Source organism: Anas platyrhynchos, chromosome 3 (genome assembly GCF_047663525.1).
Source record: "Anas platyrhynchos isolate ZD024472 breed Pekin duck chromosome 3, IASCAAS_PekinDuck_T2T, whole genome shotgun sequence".
NCBI classification, from domain to species: Eukaryota; Metazoa; Chordata; class Aves; order Anseriformes; family Anatidae; genus Anas; species Anas platyrhynchos.
This window is the reverse complement of record NC_092589.1, coordinates 48,879,294-48,900,264: the sequence shown is the minus strand read 5'-3', so window position 1 is coordinate 48,900,264 and position 20,971 is coordinate 48,879,294. Positions and strand designations below refer to the sequence as shown.

At 44.7% G+C, this 20,971-nt stretch overlaps 1 protein-coding gene across 30 annotated transcripts in view; it reads left to right on the top strand.

The window, feature by feature from the left end:
* The window catches only part of QKI (QKI, KH domain containing RNA binding), a 449,819-nt gene that overhangs the window by 195,290 nt on the left and 233,558 nt on the right, over positions 1 to 20,971 (top strand). The window contains exons 15-17 of one of the 30 annotated variants that reach the window (XM_072035871.1): positions 566 to 640; positions 2,190 to 2,259; positions 3,029 to 20,468. The exons of 28 other annotated variants lie outside the window; for them this stretch is intronic. The gene's annotated coding sequence lies outside the window, so the exon portion shown is untranslated. Of the gene's footprint in view, positions 1 to 565; positions 641 to 2,189; positions 2,260 to 3,028; positions 20,469 to 20,971 lie in introns of those variants that run through there. One more of the 30 variants, XM_072035872.1, reaches the window with a different exon arrangement.

Below are 20,971 nucleotides of genomic sequence, written 5' to 3'. Positions count from 1 at the left end.
ACATATGAGGACAGGGCAAAGAGATTTGGATAGTCTGATCAGAATCAATATGTATGGGAGCACTTCTTGTGCTGCATTTTGGTGTTGTGTTGTGTTTTTGTTTTTGTTTTTTTCCTAGCCTGAATCTAGCTAATGCTTCAGAAGTGTCTATAACTAAGATACTCCCTCACAACTGCAAATAGCAACCATGTAAGGAGTGTATCAAAAACCTCATGCTCTCCAAACAGTGGCCTGGAAGGCATACACCCTCTGAGCCCCCCAAAATAATAGAGACGGCCTGCCTGTGGAGGTTGGACCAAGACACAAGCACTGGTGACAGGGCAGTGCCTCAGTGTCTTGAGGCCAGACAGAGATCTACTAAGAAAAAGTTGAAGGTCTGGATGTGCTGCCATGGCAGGGGGGCTAGAGTACACATCTGTGATTAAAAAGCAAGCGTTGCTTGTGGTAGCCCATAAATACAGCACTCAGCATCTCACACCCTCCCAGTAGACCTAGATACTGGGAAGTTTTAACTCCATTTTAATACGGATATATATCCCTGACTGAAATCATAATATTTATGCAGGGTAATTTTTCAAGAGGCTTACTGGACGTGAAAACAAGTTCCTGGCTTTTCCCCTTTCATGGAAGCGAGCTGAAGGTCAGATTTACAACATTTCAAGCTGCATTCTGTGCTCATTTACACAGCTGTAATCTTGAGTTATGCCACCCAGGACAAGGAATTGCTCCAGACTTACAGGGATATAGCTGACAGCAGAATTTAGCTCGGGGTTGCCAAAGCTCGATAGAGAAGGAGCTGCAAGGGTGGAATTTGGTGCTCTTGAAGTAGCTTGTGTATGTTCAAGGAATGCAAGAGCCCCAAGATTTATTAGTAGTGTTGCAGAGCATTATTGAAATTAGGCTTAATTATCTGTGTAATTTGCTGGAACCAGCATTTTAGCATTTTTGATCAAGTATATGCCATTAATTTTAAAAAGAGATATACCAGGCTGCTCTCAGAAACTGAAATAAAAAGATTAAAAAAAAAAAAGTCCATAATTTCTAAACGGCTTATTCCAGAAACTTTGAAGGCTGTTGTCAGAGGAGTCCCTCTCTCCCTTTCACAAGCAAACAGTCCCTCTGCAGTTCATGCATATGGAAGAAAGTTCACATCATCCCAGAGGGATGATATTCCAGCACGCAGGGAAAGGAAACTTCTCCTTATTCCCAGGCTCGCTGAGCCCAGCCAGCCCTCTCCCTCCAGCCCCACTGACACCACCCGGGCACGGCACTGACCCTCCTTGCAGGAAGGTGCAGAAGCTGGGGGCTGTGAGCTGTAACCCAGCCAGCCCTTTGCAGGCTCCTGCTCACCCCCTTGCCCCCACAGGCTCCATGGGCACGGCTCCCTGTGGTTACACCAGCTCTGTGCCCTGTTTCTGCACTGCCTCTGTGCCATCCTGCAGAGGTGTAGCCTGTGGTCCCCCGAGCTCCCAGCAAGGAGGGCTGGTCTGAAACGCTGCCATCACACCAAGGTGCAGCAGACCTTGCTTTTCTGCTCATTTCTGTGGAAACGTCGGGCTTAGCCACTCTGTCGTGTATTACATAGCAATAATGACACTTTCCTCTCCCTAAAAAAGTGCTTTACAGTTACAGTCATTAATATGTATGAATCGCTTGAAGCTTACTGCAATGTTGAGGGCTAGAGAAATACCAACACAGCTAGGTTATTAGCTGACACCTTGCCAAACCTCTGCCCGAGCAAGCTTTTGTTTTTGGGACAGCTGCTGCGTGGCGCTTTGCTGTTTTCAGCACTTCTCTAGTTGAGATTTTCTCCTCCTTATTCTCTCCGTACCTTCCCACCCCCTGCCTCTGGCAGCACTGAGGTGGTCAGCACGGCATTTTTGGGAGGCAAGAAGCAAACGGGAAGGGGAGTGCCATCACTGAAATGCTCTGCGCCCTGGCTGGGATGGCAGAAAAGCATCAGCTCAGGCTTTCCCAGTAAATGATTAACTTCTGTTTGAGCAGAGAGCCGAGCTGCGGTAAGAATGCAATTAATTATGCCAGCAGCCCAGCCAGGCCAGCAGTCAGCGGTGCTCTCACTTGTAGCTTCTGGCTCTGCAGGTCTGGTTTGAGAGTAACTAATTAAACACAGGTGCAGGCTGGAAGACTTGTTGAATTAATGTACAGTGTCTTCTTTTCTGTGTTCCCAGGCATTTGTAGCTTGCAAGAAAAGAGCAAGAGCTTGATGCTACAAATAATAATAGAGTGCTGATGATGGAGGTAATTAATCCTTTATTATTCTAGTGTGATAGGCTGCTGCTAGGGCTGTCATCCAAGTACTTCTCATGCAAAAACGTGTCTCAAAGGTGAAAGAACAGGGAGTAGGTGAAAGGCTGAATAACATTTTAATGGATTCTCTGGTGTTGTGGGCATAGATACATCTTTGGGTTTTTGGCAAGGCTGTTAGGACCTGGTGGTTAAAGCACAAGGCAGCATTCACTGCCCTATGGTCTGAGCTCCATTTTTGACTCTCTAAGACCCTTTTAGCAAGCAGCAGCTTAAAATGAAAATTCAGGCAGGTTCAAATAGCAAATGGACATAGAAGGGAAATGCAGGAATGTACCTGTGGCTCACTGTGGGCTTTCTTTGCTGTTTTTACTACTTCCTGGGCATCCTCAGCTGGCTGCTGTCAGGAACAGGCAGCAGCTTTGATGGACTTTACATTAGCCCCAGCATTGTTCCTCCAGATGATGCAGAAGCTGATGGTCGTGCCACATGGGTGACTGGCTTCAAGTAGAGCTAACAGGACTGTCTAAGGAGCTACAATAACAAATACTGTTCGGGGTTATTTATTAGTAATAACAAATGCCATAAAATGGTGGGGTTTGTTGGTAACTTTCTGATGCTCCGATAATGATCCTTCCTGGTTCAAATCAAATTTAAGGATTCAAACATCTTTTCCAGCTATAAATAAGGGAAAATTATGAAAATGGTAGCTTTCTGCTGTCTCCATTGTCATTTTTTTGCTTATAATAGCCTTTTGTCCCAGGTACAGGACTGTTATGATTTTAAGAGACAGCAAGAAGGACGTAACCTCCTGCAGTAGAAGCCACTTAGAGTACAAAGCATTAGGAAACTTCAGTCTCAACACGTAAGGGAAAAACAAAACAAAGCATAACATATGTGTTTATTTTAAAGACAGTAGCGATTCCGTGCTCTTCTCATTACTTCACGATGAAAACGGTCCAAAGCTATTAGGAATGTTTATAGCGGGAAAATAATGCCGAGTCTAATAAATGGATTGGATAGGACAGACCGTGTTTTATTCAGTGTGGGAACCAAACACTGCCATATTGTACAGATTTGCTGATCTGGAAGAATTGTACTCTCCTTACGGAATGCAGCTCAAAAGCTGAGTGCATGAAAATGACAGTTTTTTGTTTTTAATGCAGAGAATTTTAAGACTGAAACATTGCTTAGCGTTTTCTAAGAGATTCTGATCAACTTATGTAAGTTTGGGAAATCAGCAGTAATTTATTATCCTGCCATATTTTCTGGTGGCTTTTGTTTTCCTTGCATTGTGATCCTTAACTTGACAGAGGCAAATTGTGCTGAAGTATCTAGACGAGGGTTGTGTGGTGCTGTGGATTTCAGTGCTTAGCTGTGTTAGTAGAAGAGCTGAGGGCAGGTCGTAGGGCAGAGAAGATTTTCGATTCTTCTTTTTCTCTTTGCTGGTCACCTGTGGGAAATTTCTCATGGTGGAGTGTTTGTCCTCAATGAGTGTGCAAAAATTTGAAGAAAAAAAGCTATTTTATCACTGTATTTTACAATAGCAAAAATCTCACTGACCCCCCCCTCCCAGCTGTGGATGCTGCTGGGAGACAGGTTGGGAAGGGGATGGCGAAGCCCTAAATTACTGCTCAGCTCATAGGAAGTCTGACTGCTGCGTGTGTGAGCATAGCCACGTGCTGTGCTGGTAACAAGTATGATTTTGTTTTCTGAACGCCACGCCTCCGAAATTTCCAGGAAGCTGCTCTTTGCTGCTGACAGTTGCTACAGAGGCGCCTGCAGCAGTGAGACTGGTTTTTGTTCGTGTCTTCTTGCCTTCATTAATTTCCAGTGTGTCATTTCAGCTGCAAATGCGCAGTTACCGTTAAGGTGTCCAAAAGCATGGAGCTGGCTAGATGGCTATTTATGTCACAGTAAATATTTGATGAGGAGGTGTGTTATTTTTAGCTGTAATCAGAAGATGTTATTGGGATTTATAGGCCTGAAATATTCCATGTAACACATGACTCTTTCTTACCTTTACTGTTTCCTGAGGGTTTTTTCCGTTTTCCTTAGTAATTTGAACTGGAGAGGTGGTGATTCAGAGAGTGCTGGTATGAACTGTTGCACACAAGCTGCGTAGTAGGGGAAAACACTGAGCTTCAAATGCCAGGTCCCATGCCGACGGGAGACACTGCAGCCACTGAAGCAATAAACCCAGACAGGCTATACAAATATGTGAATGTACAAATGGATCTCAAAGCTGTGATTTTCATATTCCAGCAATCACTGCTATAGGAGTGCGTGACTGACAGCACAAAGGACTTAGATTTACTGTAGAGAGATGTAAATTGATAAGCCAGTAGACAGCCATCATTCTTCCTTTATTCTCTCTCTGTATCCCATGTCTTTCTCGGCTGGCATAATCAAAGCTGACATAGTGCATGCTATAGTAAGTTATATTTTTTGTAATTATAAGACAGTACATGAGATCTGAGGGTGTTATTCAGGAGATGGCACAAAGCTCACTGAAACACTTTTTCAGAGTGATCCTCTGATAATATTGTTTTTCTCAGATTCTTGATACTCAGACTCCATGTCTACGCCTTTAAGCTTCTGGGTGCTTTAAGAAGGGATAAAGGAAGGAGTGTTTTTTATGAAGAAGAAAATGTTCAAAGTGTCAGCCTTCCCCTCCACCCTCAGCTGAGTCTGAGGCATACATGCGTCTGAACACTACATGCGTTTCTAAAGAAGGGTTTATGGGAGCCTGACTTGGGGGGATGAGGTAGAAGTCAGCAAACCAGCACATGGAGATCATCTGGAAAGACCTAAAAGAGCAATCTTCCTTCCCCTTAGCACTGACTGGTGGGGCGCGCCTCTGGCCTCCTATGAGGAGGAGAGGCCAAAGGGTCCTTCTGCACTGATCCATCTCATCAGGCTCAGCTGCCTCTGACTTTAACTGCAAGGTTATTAAACCAACACTCTAAGATACAACAGAGTTATTGTGATGTAGTTATGGTTGGAAATCTTTTCCTCAGGTCTGAAAATGTGTGGTAAAATCCGGACGCTCACATTGCAGCTCTTTGACCTCAAATACATACACAGTGAGATCCCATCTGAATTCAGTGGATGCGAAACTTGCAGAGAGGCAAATAAATCTTTCCTTGTTCTGGAGCTCCAGCAGGGAGGTGCTGCAGACCTTCTGGACAAATCCCATAGCCATGAGTGATTTTTCATATACTTTCGCATAGAAATGCTCTAGTATTTTTCTTCAACTTATTGAAAGAGCAAAGAGACAGAAAACTGGCATTTGGAGTTTTGACTTTAATTACGTTAGATTGAAAAATAGTAGTGGAAACAGGATTATCTCACTCGATATGGAAGAAATTTTTACTTTTGATCCAAAGACTGTTGTCTCTTTCCTTGTCAGCTGCCCTCTGACTTACTTGTGATTCCAGGAACAAACTGAGAAATCTATTGCTGAATGTCACGGACATCTACATGCAGGCCTTGTCTTCTCAGTGGTGCATGGGGTTGCCATGCAGGCATGAAACCACATTTCTGCACAGTACAGGTGCATGGGCTACAGTCCCACAAAAAGAGAGTGACTGGGATGAGCTGTGTACTTGGCAAGTGGAGTTTGGTAACGCAGTCTCCTATTTGGCCAGAATGCACTTCAGGCTTTTCCTCCTGCCTTTCCTAAATCTGGGTAGCCTTCTGCATGCTTGTTGCAGTCCACCTACAAATACAGCAAGACCTCCCTGCATGGCAGTGTGGGATAACTTATTTATTGCTGTAGAGGATGCCATAGAGTCATTGGCAGACACTAAAGCAGACCTAGAGTTTGTCCTTCACACAAAGACCCTGTTTCTTGCCTGGACCTACCTCCTTGCCTAATTGGATTCCCACAGACTACACCAGTGGCTCACCAGGGTCCAGGCTTGTGATTAAGGCCATAAAAATATTGCTGCCTTTAAAATCTAAAATCTCAGAAGTTCCCCAGATACCTTGCTTTGCCTCACTTAATCAAACACATGATGGCCGTAAGGAGGAAGGCAAGGCATTTCTCCCCCTTTCGTCTTCAAAACAGGGATCTTCTCACACCCACAGCTCCTCTGCTTAAATACAGCTAAATAGGCAGTTTGAAAGAGGCAGAACTGATTAATTTGTATTTTCCTTTAAGCGATTAACTGAGGTGTCAGAATCAGGAGCCTGTTTGTGCTAAATTGCCTCTGTAGCTGATGGGGAAAGAGAAGCACTTCTGAGGGGAGGTTTTAGGTCTTTGGTGCCCTTTGGACGTGCCTGTTTCCTGATGCAGGTGCTCCCTGATTTCGGCACCTCAATTTTAAATGCTTCCAGTTAAGAAGGATGAGCGTGGTGTTCTGTACAGGGTCAGGAGCTTGCTGGGGATAAGTGAGGAAAGGCACTGCTGGTTATTTATGCCTGTCAAAAGGCAGCTCGTTGTGTCAGAGCAACTCATAGAATAAAAAAAAAAAAGGAAGAATCCAAATGTTTTGGCTAGAAGTAGTGAATAAAGCAACGCCTCGCTAATAGCTTAAGTGAGAGTGGTTGCCTGAAATACTCTGAGAGCAACCCAAGGTGACTCCCATCAGTTCTAGTGCTGTTTAAATCTTTCACCTGGATGCACTGATGTGTTATTGTTCCTGTCATCGTAGGACTTTTCACCAGAGACCAGCTTCTTGGGGGATCGTAGGGAGCATTTTCGAAAATAACACAAGTTTTTCTGTAATTTTTGCAGTGCACACACAACTCAGTAAGAGCTGCCTGAATGGCCACTGCCAAGTGATTTTGCATAGGTGATGAAAAAACTATTTGGAATTGCTGTACTGACGTGCTATGAGTACAGACCAGTTTCAATCAGAAAGAAAAACTGCAAAATCTTACTACCAATTTGCTAGGCCATCCAATTCACAGGATGCTCATGCCAAAAATGTGTTTACTGGTGGACTATTTTCTGAACATGGTCATTATGCTTCTTTCAAGGTAATTCTTAAAGAAAGGGTTTATTTCTTCCCACTTCTTCTTGTCTGTTTCTCTGGCAGGAATAGACCTTGGGGAGCTTCTTTAGAGTGAAGCGTGAGAAAACTGTCTTCTGGAATGTGTGCTGTGTGTTTGTTGCATACTCCTTCACAACTTGCTTTTAAAATGCATAGTGGTTACAAACTAAACCTGAATGAGCCATTATACTCCGGTGTGTAATTATGTATTTAGGCCACATACTACATGCAGCTTTAAAAGAAATCTGTATGGAAACAAATTGCATTACATTTGCAATACCTGACTGTAGTTGAACAGCAGCACCTGAAGCCTTTCAAAATACTGAAGTCATTTAGACCATTTTCTGGAGTAATTATCTCCCAAACCTCAGATTCTTATTTCAATGCCTTTGCTGTATAGGAGCTGTAAAGGTCTCAATGCCTTTACAGCGTAGCAGACTGTGGCTTGGCTGTAGGAAAACCTTGACATAGATTTAGTGCTCCTGCCTGATGTAGCAGCTCAGAGCAGGGTGGCTGGCCTTTGGGAGGGAGCATTACATGTGTCAAACACACAGATGAAGATGTGTACCAAGGCAACAGACTCCACAGGTAGTGAGGGTAAAACCCAACCTTCATCTTCCCAAGAATTAGTGAGGAGCAGGGATTTAAGTTTGGGATGAACAGCTGTGGGATTTACTGGAGAGAAGGGTGTGCCTGTATGGCTGGCCAAGAAGATGGAAAGGAGCTTTTTTTCTCAGCACTTCAGACTGCCACTGAAACAGTGTTGTTCATCTCCCCAGCCCTGACTGCTGCCTTACAGTGCAGTGCCACATATTCTTCCTCTCTAACTGACACTTGGCAAAGTACCCGCGTCTCAGGGGGCTGATCCCTGGAAAGAGCTGTGTGTAGCATAAGTGGCAGCAGACTCCCCTCAGGAAGCTGCGTGCCTGCCTGGTTTGATGGTGTGGAGCAAGACCTGCGTGCTTCCCTCCCTGCCTGGAGACAGCGGCTCCTGCGCTGAATCTACAAAATGCCTTCCTCTGCACAGCACAGTCTGTGATGTGAAGAGCCACTCTTATTAGCACTGGCATGTATGACACAGGACTGCAGTTAAGTGTTTTGAGGGTTTGAGGGTGAGGGTGGTGTTTTTCCTTTTCTGGAGATGAACACTCAGGAGACTTGTGTTAAACTCGGGACTTGGCAGATCCTCATGCTGATTCTGCCACTTATTTATTGTTTGGCCTCAGGCTAGTCACTTAACCTCTTGCCGTCCTGATTTCCCCATCTGGAAAATTATATTTACTTACTTCTCCTGGGGATTGTGCAGGGCTTAATGAATGCCTGTAAGGGATTTGGAGATCCTCAGATCTGAGATGATACAGGACTGCAAAACATTAGCCACACACGCAAGGAGGAGGGAGTGCATGCATGCCCGCACAGGAGAGCCTGTGTGCATTCCCAGCCCACGACACGGTCCGAAAGTGCGATCAGCAGGGGAGGGTTGGACCGAGTGGCTTTGGATGAGCTCTTCCTTCTGGTCTCTTCAGATTCTCTGGAAGAAAAAGGAGGTGAGTGACTGAATAGAGAGCAGGGCAGAGAAGGTTAACTGCCTTCTCCTGTTGGTCCCCTGGATCTTCTTGTCAGTGCGGTAACAGCTGGATCTCCCAGGAAGGTAATGATCTTCCCGGATGCTCTGTCTTGCTGCAGGCTATTAGTGAAGCCACGTGGCCCCTTTGCTGCCCATTTCTTTAGCAGGGAAAAATGAATCTCTGACCAAAAAAAAAAAAAACCACACCAAAAAAACACCTTCCTCTATATAATTAAGCAGCATTAGAACGAGGCCTGTGCCTTTGCTGATGAACTTCAGTGAAAGCAGATGGTCACAATGGTATTAAAAACTAAAGACTTCAGTCAAGCTTTTAATTGAAAACAATTGGACCCTGCTGGATGGTAATTACCTTGGCTGCTTGCAAATAATATCACAGCACTGCTACCTATGAAGGAAGAACTGAAACTGAGTTAATAAGAACTGCTTGATCTGCATATAATAAACAAGGAGCATCCAAAACTATTTTGTCTGGTAGCTTTTCCCCTGCAAGATGCTTTCAAGTGGTTAGCAGTGTGTAAAGGAACACACAGTGGCAGAAATTGAAACGTGCGAAGCGTTAGCTGGGCTCATAAAACAACTTGAAGAGCCTGTCTTCCCTCACCTCCCTCCTTTTTTTTTTTAACAGCTGAAGTCCTAGACAGGTCTGAGAAAATCAGCAAAACAAAATAAAGTGAAAAGCTCTACGTTATCCAGCGTTCCTCCTCTTCTGGATGGCAATGACAGCAGCAGTCTGCTTTGATCTCATATTATCCATTTTCTCCTCCTGGTCTACTGAAAGGTTGGGGTCTTCTGAGCACTCCAAAATGTTCTCCCACACTTCCCCCCTTCTTAATTGGATTTTAATGATCTTTACCTTAATGTGCCTCAATCTCTAACAGAGCAAACGTGGTATGTGGCATTTCTGCAGTACTTCTTTAAGCGATTTGCCAGTTTCCTCACTCTCCCTTTGAGTGCCAGGATCAGGTGAGGTTTTGAAGGCTGGCCCACCTAAATTGCTCCTAAATCCTGTTGGCTGCTGTATGCTCTATCTTTGTTGACACAACATGACGTTAATACTACTTCACAGTCTTTCTTGCTGGGGAAGATGACCTGCGTTTTTGTGGGTGTGTAGCTGGAAAAAGCAGTCTTAATGTCAGATCTTTCAAACTCACGTCCCAACTGTGTATAGAACGAACCAAATCTTGTCACCTTCCACATAAACACCATTTTTCATGTGGCGGTGCTCTTGGGCATAGCTTTTTGTCCCTTGTGAGCAGACAAGAAACTGCTGCTCCAGAAGACCTCAGAGAGTAGGAGCTGCTGCAATTTTGCAAAATTAATGAGTAGCTGTGAACTGCTAGTAAAGTGATGCAATGATTTTCCATAACATATCATTTTAGAAGCTATGACTTTACCCGCTCTTTCTTTTCCTATCCAAATATTTGTCTTTTCAAGGCACCAGCCAAGAGTTTGTCTTGTCTTGTCTGGCAGAATGATGAAATGGACTGTTCCAGTATGTTTCATTTGATTGCATTTGATGATTTTAAGCCTGGAGTTCAACTTTCATTCACTTAACTCACCATGATTAACACGGTGAGTGAAGTCCTGGATTCATGTAAGTCGGTAGAAGCTTTCATACTGTCTTCTGGGGGATTTTGCTTATTTCCATGTAATCAAAATACAATCTCAACTTTATTGATGTAACATCTCTGAAACTGCTGTCTGAACTCAGCTACAAGACATAAGCGTATCTCACAGAATGAGTAAAATAGATATTTGAAGTTATTACCCACGCTGACCCAAGCCGAAGTATTCTAATTTGTGTCTGGGATTTGTTTCAACCTTGTCCTTGGATTTTCCTCTGCTGCTGGGCTCTTGGAGGAGAGGCCGACTGATGATGGGCAGGTGCCCTGCTTTGTCTAGTGGTCTGTATGTTCAAGTTGATGCCAGGGCTGAGCACATTTTGCCTACAGCCTTTCCAGTCCATTCTTTATCAAAGAACTTGGGACAAATTTGCAACTAGGAAGGCTGCCTTTCAAAAGTGCCTTATGCTACTGGCTGTGGTGATTTTATCATTTTTATAACAGCTACTTGCTTTTAACACTACAGAGGATGATCACTTATTGTAATTGCTGCTTGCAGCTTCAAGGGAGCTGGTATAGAGCACGCGATTTTAAAGGTATATGTAAGGCATAAGCTCTATTGATCTAAACTATTCTGAGTGATAAACAGCTGCTGGGTTTGATTAAGGCTAAAGGGAAGCTGAAGCGTTTAATCAATCTCCAAAGCCGCTCTAAGCATATTACAAAGCAATCGTGATTATTGCTATTATATGACAAGCATAAGAAAGAAAGAGGGATCATTTTTCTTGGAAACATTTTGTGGTGTTGTGGTGCTTCTTCTCAGCCTGCTTGATGCTGTCACCTCTGAAGCCTGGCTAAGTGACAGAGCGTGCCAGCTCAAGTGGACTAATCCTAAAGGGAAAACACAAGAGCAGGGCCTTTCAGCTCCCCCGTACCTTCTCTTTCCTGTGTCTAACTGTGGCCTTCAGCAAGCACTTAGTGAAGGAGAACAGGAAACAGGGTAAACGTACAACAGTGCTGCCCAAATTATAACCCTCTCTGCTTCTTGCAATCTTCGCTTTCAGGATGTTCTCAGAGGTGGGATATGTTTGTGATTTTTTATACCTAACAGCCCTGAAGGAACCTTTCTTCCATTATTTTGTTTGATCACTTCTTGAACCTTTGGGCAGGCTTGGGCTTCAAAGCATCCCGTGGTGATGTGTTGTACAAGACTGTCATGTGGTCTTGGAGAATAGTACTTTTTTGTTCTTGTTTTTAAACTTTCTGCCTGGTGATTTCTTTTAGCACCTTTTTTTTTGCTCTTGTGTTAAGAAAAGCAATAAATAATTGTTAGCTGTTCACCTTTTCTGCTTCATAGATGTAGAAATCTCTGCCTCATCCTGCTCTGCTGTCTCCTCCTTTTCCAAGGCTTATTTAGTTTGTCCTTTCCTGAAGCTGACCCATTCCTCTGGCCAGCCTTGTCACCTTGGTATCTGTTCCCTTTCTCGTGTTATTGCATGCTTTCTGGAGTGACCAGAATTCCATACAGTAGGCTTTTCTGAGTCTATTATTTCTTCCTTTTTTCAGGTGTTCAGTGATCTGTACTTATGACATAGCTTCTAAGCAATGTGTGTCATGTAATTCTGAAGACATGGATATAAGAAGGATTTCTGAAAACTAAGGAGCTGCAGGAATGTTAGGTCTAAAATTTAAGTTACATTTCATTTTAAATATAAAAATGGAAAGTCTATAGACTGAATATGACTCCTTCTCATCCCCCTCAAAAAAAAAAAAAGTAATATGAAAATAAATTAATAGACAAATTTATTAAGCAAAGAAATCTTCTCCCTGCCGTATATACAACAAAGAAGTTATAGCACTTAAGCCTGGAGAGGATAGCATTTGTAAAGTTTTACTTTTGCTATGGGTGGCTAGTGTCAGTACTTTCAATAGTTTCTGCAGTCTTTCTCCACTGAATGTAGAGAAGTACAAATTTCTGTGTGCCATATTTGATTTATCTCTCAAAATCAGGAAGTAAAAAGAGAAACTTAAACGACACGTCTTATCTTTAATATTCACGTAGGCAGAAATACCAAAAGTAAATGGAGACTACACAGTGATAAATGAATTAGGCACAGATAAAGTTGAGTGATGCTAACAGGGTATAGTATGCACTTCTCTACCTATATTAATTTTAAATTGAAATCACTATCCTGTATTTTATTTCCTTTTGGGAGAAAGTGACTTGTACTGAATCTCTCTGGCTGACTGAGGCTTGCTAGTCAGCCCAGATTGTCAGCTGTTGGTGGAGATAAACGATTTTGAGTTAATTACTTGAACTAACTTTGGGAAAGCAAGAGTAGAAGGCTATCCAACCCTCTTCTGTTTCCCAGTTTTCCTTGCTTTCATCCCTGTGAAAGTGTGGTGCATGCTGTGTGGAGGGACCTCCAAAGATAAGCTGTGCAAGCTTTGCTTTTGCTGAATGAATCCCATACATATACTTCAGATTCCTTTACGTTAGCGGGCAAATGCAAGATATCTCTTCTTTTGTTTGTCTATTTCAGCATCTCTTTTTAAACTTTAAAATGTTTGAAGCTTCTCATGACCTTCATGTGAAACCCCATCCATGACCCTAGGAGGCTGAGCTGGAGGCTGAGCCTGGTGCAGTTATCTTTGTTGCATAAGATTCCTATTGCAACAACCATTAAATTTTCTTTGTAGTGGTTTCATGTGAGAGTCACAAGTCTTCTGGGAAACTTATCCTGACTTTCACTTTATAATGGTATGAGAGTCTTGTGAATGCAGGTTCTTAAGTGAGAATTTAGACTAGTAAATAAAATTTTAATTGGGATATCTTGAGGTCCTTCACAGATGGTTGGAGCTGGAGCACTTGGCCTGTGAGGGGAGGCTGAGGGACCTGGGCTTGTTCATCTTGGAGAAGACATTCCTGGGGGGGAGCCTAGCAGCAGCCAGATGCTCTAGTCCTTGACTTATCTTGAATATCACTAGTTTCAGTGAGCTGAATGGATTAGATGGACGAAACCACAGAATGAGCTGACTGATATTTTCCCATCCCATGTGGAAAGTGCACCACAGCAGCCCACTGACAAGAGCCTTGCTTCCCTTAGGATGCAATTTGAAGAGCGTTTCTCTTGCAGCAGTGATAGCCTTGCACTCCTGCATTGTTTCCTCAGTGGTGACAGCAAAGCCTGATGTGGCTACACAGCAAATTGCTTTCGACCTGAACTGGTTCTCCTAACAATCTTATTTTTGTTTGTTTTTACGTGTTTTAATTTGATTCCTCTTGTGGTGCAACTGTAGTGTAGTGCAGTAGTTGGAAAAAACAGCAGGGAGTGCTTCAGCTGGTGCCAGGCTTCAAAGGCATGCTTCTCAGGCTGGAGCTTTGGAGTCAGTTTTCGTGATCCTCATGCGAATAGCAAGGAAACTGAACTGAACTCTGATGCACTCTACTTCACTTGTGCTCTTTTGACCTTTTTGGGGTTGCAGTCTAACCATTTGTTAAATGGCCCCATCTCACAATATTCCTGGGCACAGAGATTCATTTTAAGCCTACAAGATGATTGGTGTTTCATGAGCCATTCTGGACGGGACCTTGCAGTTCTTCAGGTACTGCTGCTGATTTACATCAGCTACACTTAGACAGACTAGCCCAGCTCATGTCCTCTGTCTGATTGTCTTAATCTTGCTGCTATTTTATAACCAGAGATTGCACCTGAGCAGAAAGGTGGGAATGTATCGGCCACTTTTGAAGAAAATCTGTCTGTACCAAAGAGTATGGGGTTTTGAGGAGTTGCAACTGGCATCTAACTTCTGGAAACAAAACGTGCCTTGCATGAAGTGGGCCTGATCCTGCACCCTAGTGCTCAGCTTTGGCATTGATTCTGCTGGGATCAGTGGATCCTGACCAAATCAGAACCTGTTTCTGTTTATGTTCCCTTCTGAAACTAATCTCTTTTCTCTCCACTATGCATATTTCCACCTTTGTGCTAATGAAAACACAAGATTGTTCCAGGGGGCAGCATGGAAAGTATCTGAGAGCTTTGGCCATCTCTCTGAAATATTGCAGGCAATTTGGTGTTTGCTTTGGCGTGTTGCTGTGAAAGATTGTAGAGTATGTGTGTGTGTATACAGAGAGAGAGAGAGAGAGTATTCCTGCTCGATATACCTTTGTGAGACTGCCAGACTGTCTGGTCTGGTCTGGTCTGTTCTGCTACATGTAAAAAGGCCTCACAAGCACTCACAATGTGCTTCGACCAGGCATCAAGCTTGAAAACAGTTCTGTCACCTTGAAAAAAAATCATCTTTCTGCTGAGTATTGTTTGTTCCCCATTGTCACAAGTAACACACAAGATTTCTTGTCAGTGGAGAAATTTTTCCATCCTCTCTTGTTTTACTTTGTGTACTGGGTAACATCTCATATAGTGCATTTTCATGGCCTAACTGTACCAGGCAGTCAGTTCCCCCCTGGGGTCTTAGAGACGTTCTTCTAAACAGAGGAATGAGAAATAACATGTAAAAATCAGCAGTAAGATTCAGCCATGGATGTTGCTCTTGACAAAGGACATATTTTCCTCCCATAGCCCGTTGCCTCCTAAAGAAAGATGAGATAAGGGTTTCCAGGTGGAAGGTATTTCTGTCCTAACTAAGATTTCTCTCCTACATTTGCCAATACTGTCCAGCTGAAAGCTCCCACAGTACCCTTTGAGAAGGTAAAGGATAACTCCAGGAGCCCATTGGTGATTTATCCTGCCCACGAGAAAGCTCATTCTAACAGCTAATGATTTCTGAGAGCTCCTGTTGAAAACTTGTGAGCCGCAGGATCTGTGCTCATTTGGTAATTGTAAAGCATTTTAATTTTGATTTGGAGTCGAATCTTCCTTTATTTTTTTCTAGTGGCAACAAGTATTTTTCTCAGATTTCCTTTTCTGGAAGGAACAGCTGGAAAACAAACATGCATTGATGGGAATTGCCAAGTAACTAGATCCAACCTGTGGCCCATCTGGCCTTGAATCGTGTCTATAGTAGCACTGAGTATTTGGAGGAAGTTGCAAATATTGCTGGAATGGAGGATTATAAATGACCTACTAATAAACATGTCCAATGCTTTCTTGAGAGCTCTATCTCAGCTTTTGTTTCAAGCAGCAGCTCTATTAATTTTAGCAGGGGAGATACAGTAACTGATACTTAAATTTTATTTTTTGTTTCACCTGTTTTCTGGCCAATTTTGCTTTACAAAATCTGTAAGTAGGGAACACTGATGTTTTCTTTGGTACTGGAGACATGAAGGAATTAACGGATTCAAGATTGTAAAGCCTTCCATGAATAATTTAGGCTCTGTTTCCAACAAATATTCGCTCTGCTACATACTCACTGATACTGGGCTCAGACATTTGTGGTATCAGCAACAGTGCCAAACCCCTGTGAGCCAAAAGGAAATAGGCTTTTATTCAGTGTCAGCCATCAATCTGTCTCCAGCCTCCAGGACATACTCTTGTCAATTAGGGGCTTCTGCTTGAGAAACCTGTTCTGTTAGCTTGCAAAAAAATAGATAGGCCCAGGCACGTTTGAAGAATTACCTCTATGACCTCTTCTATGAAATTCTGGGCAGCCCCTCCAGTCTTGCTCCTCTTACTGCTCTGCTTCATGTTTCTCTTGTGAATAAATATTGCTGCACATACTTAGGCTAATGTACACAATCAGTTTCTCCTGCAAAAATGATTGAACTGCCTGAGACAGAGATGACAAGAGTCTTCTTAAGTGAGTTTCTCTGGGTCTGATGACTTTTAGGGATCTTCTTGGCATTATAAAAGATGGATGAAAGCCTGGTAAATTTATAGCTGAGCCTGCCTATTTTGGATTCTCTTATTCCTGCCACCGGTACAGCACGACCTGCTTCTGCAGCATGGTAAATGGTCTTCCTTCATCCAGAAACCACCTTAGGAAAGCTCTGCCCGCACGCACCGACCCTGTCACCCACGTGCTGCTTCCCGTGCCTGAGGGCTCAAAATGGCGTCCCCTCCACCAGGGCATGGCAGCGCCTCAGCTAAGCTGTCCGGGGGCGAGCTGCTGCGTGTGGAGAGCTGCACGGCATCGAGTGCAGCGCTGTGCATTTGTGAAGATAAATGGACTGGGAGGAAAAGCGCTTTTGCTGTGCTGCTGCTATTTTAATGTGAAAGTGAGACCCTGAAATGCTCTGTTCTACTTCAGTAGCTCTAAGAGGAGCCTTTCTCCAGAGGTCCCTGGTACCCAGATTAATTGAAATAACTCCAAAAGGCTCTTTTAAATCTAATTCCCTCCCCCATGTATGCAGTCTCTTATTCGCTTTTTTTTCCTCCTGTCTACACCCTCTCTTGAACAAAAAGCTTTCAAATGCTCTTCTGGAAAGAACACGAATGTAATTCAGATGAAGTTAATGTGAGTCAAGGTTGAATGCTCTTCTCCCTGAAACTGCTGGCAGTGGCTGCACTGGCTGGACTGAGATGGGAGCTCAAACATAACCAGGAGACTCAGGATGAACTGAACAAAGAGCAGGCTGGAGGCTGGAGATCTCCACTCCCTCCTCCCCATGCGACCTCCTGTGCTCATGCTGAACCCTTTGATCCCTGTCCAGGGCATGGTGACGTGGCAGCCTGGGCCCAGGCCAGGGATGTATGCTGGGCGGAGGCTGTTGTCATCGGTGGGAGCTCTTGATCCACCCTGTACCCTCGTTTCCACAAACACTGCTGAGCATCACTGCGGGGGGCATCACTGCTGGTGCTCCTCCAGCTGAAACGCAGAAGCGTCCCCTGTAGACATAGCTCCTTTTACCAGAAACAGCTCCGATAACAATTTAAAACAAGCAGGCCTGTATTTTGTAACCACTGTTCTATTTTTGCCAGGTGCGTTTCTATTTCACACAGGAATGTAAGACTGTGTGTGCAATAGTGCTGCTCAGGGCACAGAGCTCGTGTCTCAGGAGTGGTGGCTCTGGGAGAGCTCCATGGCTGAGCACAGCTTGCTTGGGAAGGTGCTGCTCACGGCAAGAGCAGTGCCAGGATCTCACCTGTAGGAGCACATCCTCTATACTACCTGCTTTGGGGCAATTCTTTAGCTCCTTATTCTTCTATAGGAGTTTTATTGCTGGGCTTAGTGAATGTCAAGAAGTCTGAGTCCTTTCACATGGACTACTACTGTTGCTCAGGTTGACATGGAAATGTACAAAATAAGCTGAAACGCTTGATGGCAAATGCTAATTGGTAACGTAGTCAGTGGTGGAGGTGCAAGCTGTGGTTACTTGTGCTTCTCAGGTGCATTTTGTTGTGGCCATTCTTCCAGCAGCAGGCTGGAAGAAGGAGCTGGTTCCTCCTAGCTGCCTCTGCAGTTGTGCCTTCTGATAAGTAGCCTCCAGCGCAGTGGCATAAGCGGGCTTCTTGTGATTGAAGACTGTCAGCAGCAGACTGCATGTCAGCTGTAATAATAGCCTCTATTTTCTATTAAATCCTACAGTGAACCTGATATGGGTTCTGATCTTTATTATTTCCATGGGATGGTCAGAAGAGGAATTATACCATTCCCTATCTAAATCTCTCTGGCTAACTCCTACAGCACAGTCTTGCATTACCCTTTTATTAAATGACACCAAGCTTTCCCAGGTGGTAGATCCACTGCCCCTAGCAGGTTGCGCAAAGGATGTTGCAACCCTACAATTATTCTAGTGCAAATGCTAAAACTGGTTGAAGAGGATTTAGAAACCCCATCTCTCCTCAGTTCCCTTCCACAAATTACTTTAAAGGTTGGTGAAATAAGTTTAGTTCAGACAGATGAAAAGCAGTGTCACAGCATCTCCTCATTCCTGTGGGTTTTTACACAACATGGCTTAAATAACGCAAGGACAAATGCCTGCAGCAGGAGACCGCAAAAACACCCTGAGCCCAGTGCTGCAGCTCAGAATTCAGCTGGTGCCACCAAGAGGGGTCAGGACGCTTTGGGGCAGTTACCCACGGCTTGAGCACCAGCTCAGTGCTGGCAGCTCAGATGGAGCAGCCCCTGTTTTTCTACTCTGATGGAGCTCTGCAGTTACAGCAACAAAAATCCTCTGCTGTAGATGAAGATAAACGGTTTGATGCTCAACCAGGGAAATCAGTCCCTTTGTATGGGGTAGAAGTGGAAGCCATAGGGGTCTAGGACAACTTTATGCCTATTCATCTATTATTGCATCCACACTGAGGACTGTGGTGGCCCTGAGGCAGCAGTAGGAGACAGGAGAAATGCCCAGAGCTGTTCCATATGGAGTTCCCTGGAGCTTAATGCTCACCCCTGGCTGCAGCACTTATGCATCAGGGGTGAATCAGCCCCTGGAACTGCACAATAACAGGTCATCGACCCCAAAGCTGTGTGTGAAGATAAGACCCTTATCCTGAAGCAAGATTGCAAGACTGCCCTTAGGTGAGATGCTGCAGTTGGTACAGCTCGAGGGAAATACGGATCTGGTTTAGGAGAGGTAGCTGTCTTCAAGATGATTTTAAATGTTCGCATTTTTTATGCAGCATTTTAGAGTGTTTCAGCTGCTCCCATCTGGAATTCAATTCCTCTCCCTGTTAATCAATAACAGGTCTTAACAAAACAATATCTCACAGGAGACACAAGCACACAGTGCTGAACAAAGCAAAACAGCCACTGGCTTACAGCAACAATTGCTGCTACACAATAGGTTTTCAAAGCTCAGTATATATTTTGTCCCTAGTGGGAAAACCATAACAAGACTGAATTAGTGGCTGGGCTTGCCAAAGGGAGAAATTAAAGTGCAACTGTTTGTCTGACACCTTGAAGTACCTTTATTTATTTTGGGGGAGAGGACAGAGTGAGGAAATAAGATGCCTGTTGGGGAAAACTATTTTCTGTGACTTTCCAAAGTGTGCAGTGATTCTGCACAGCTGTGGGGCTCAGTCCAGATTGGGGGGCAGCATCACTTGCTGGTGAGAGTGCTTCTTGGTGGTGCTGGCACTTATGGGGATGTTGCTTGCAGAGCTGGGGAGCTGCAGGGGTGGAGGTAGGAGCATGGTGTTTGAGGGGAGGACAGGCTGGGAGGCTTGTCCCTGCTGGGTGAGGCTTGGGGCTGATGTGCAGGAGGCTGTTTGGTGAGGGAGAGAGAAAAGGGAGAGACTGTGAGAGCAAAGCAAATTCCCTTCCCTGCACGCGGTCACCTCCGAGCTTGCAAACTTAACTGCTCATCTGTGGATCTTGACAGCTCCTTGCTCTGGCACTAATGGGCTTCAGGAGCTCCCAGTGAGCTGTAATCGCCTTGGTTCAGGGCTCAGCTTGCACCTGTACAAGCACCTTCACCCCTTGCTGTTAACCTGTGGTCTCCCTTATTCAGCAGCTAAGCTTGTAAATTCATGTAACCAAATAGCTGTGCTGTTAACTGCCTGCACAAAAATGAACAACACATCCATCTTCCAGTGCCCAGCCGGCAGCCTAATGACACTCCTCGCTCTGCGCGGTGGTACCCTTTCAGACAGAGCTAACTCCGGCACCACAGAAGCAATTGTTTCAGCATCACGTGTGCCGCATGGCTCACGCAGGCAGGGGAGGGAGCCCACCCAAGCAGAAGGCTTCTTGCTGCTGGCCCCATGCATTGGGTCCCTGCAATGGCTGCAAGGGAGACCTTCGCCCAGCCAGCCTGCCCCGATGCTCTGGGACAGGAGCACAGCTGCAGTGGTTTCATTTGGGGCCGTGACTGACCTCTGACGAGTCTCTTGGAAAAGCTGTGCCTCAATTTCCCTGTCCCTAAAACAGGTGTGATTTCCTGAAGTGAAATGCCACTGGGGGACATTTGCTAACGAGACAGGAAAAGGTGCTGAGGTTTCCTGGCCTCTGTAGTTCTTGCCAGAATCCGTGGTTTGAATCCCCCAGTCTTGAAATTAGCCTCAGCAAGAAGAAGGTCATCTGAATGTGGACCAGATTTCCCGTGAAACAAGGCTCATCCCGTTGCTGTGTGTGTGGGTAGGTGTGCCAGGCCCTTCCAAGCTGTCCCCATGAGGACAGCAAATCCTACAAGCTCTGAGGGAGTCTCAGGCATGAGCTCTTCCTCTTGCTTCCAGTGAGAAGGAGGCTTCAAGATCGCCCTTTGCTGGAGACCCCCCATGGGAGCTCAGCCAGAAACACTGGTTGTAGGAAACAAGGTTTGACTGCTTCTGTTCTTGCTGGTGTTACCACTTGTTACCAAAGGCGAGAAAGCACAGCTTTCTGTCCACAGATAACTCAGGCTCGCTATTGGCAGAGATCTGACATGTTCCCTTCCTAGCCCCCAAAGCAATCACAGGCAATCGAAGTTGGGAGCATGTAAGCTGGCAGGGGCTGAATGGACATTGCTTTTCTTTATTGGCTGGCTGCTCACCTGGTGTAGCAGGCAGTCCGAGAGAATTTCTTAATTAACCAGGCTCTGTCCTGTGTGGCACGCGTACACAGCCAATGGGCATTATAAAGGGATGGTTATTACACTTTGGCTCGGGAAAGGCCCCAACATAGTTGTACTGTTAAGGAAATATCTTAGAGAAAGGGAGAGAAGGAGCATGGGC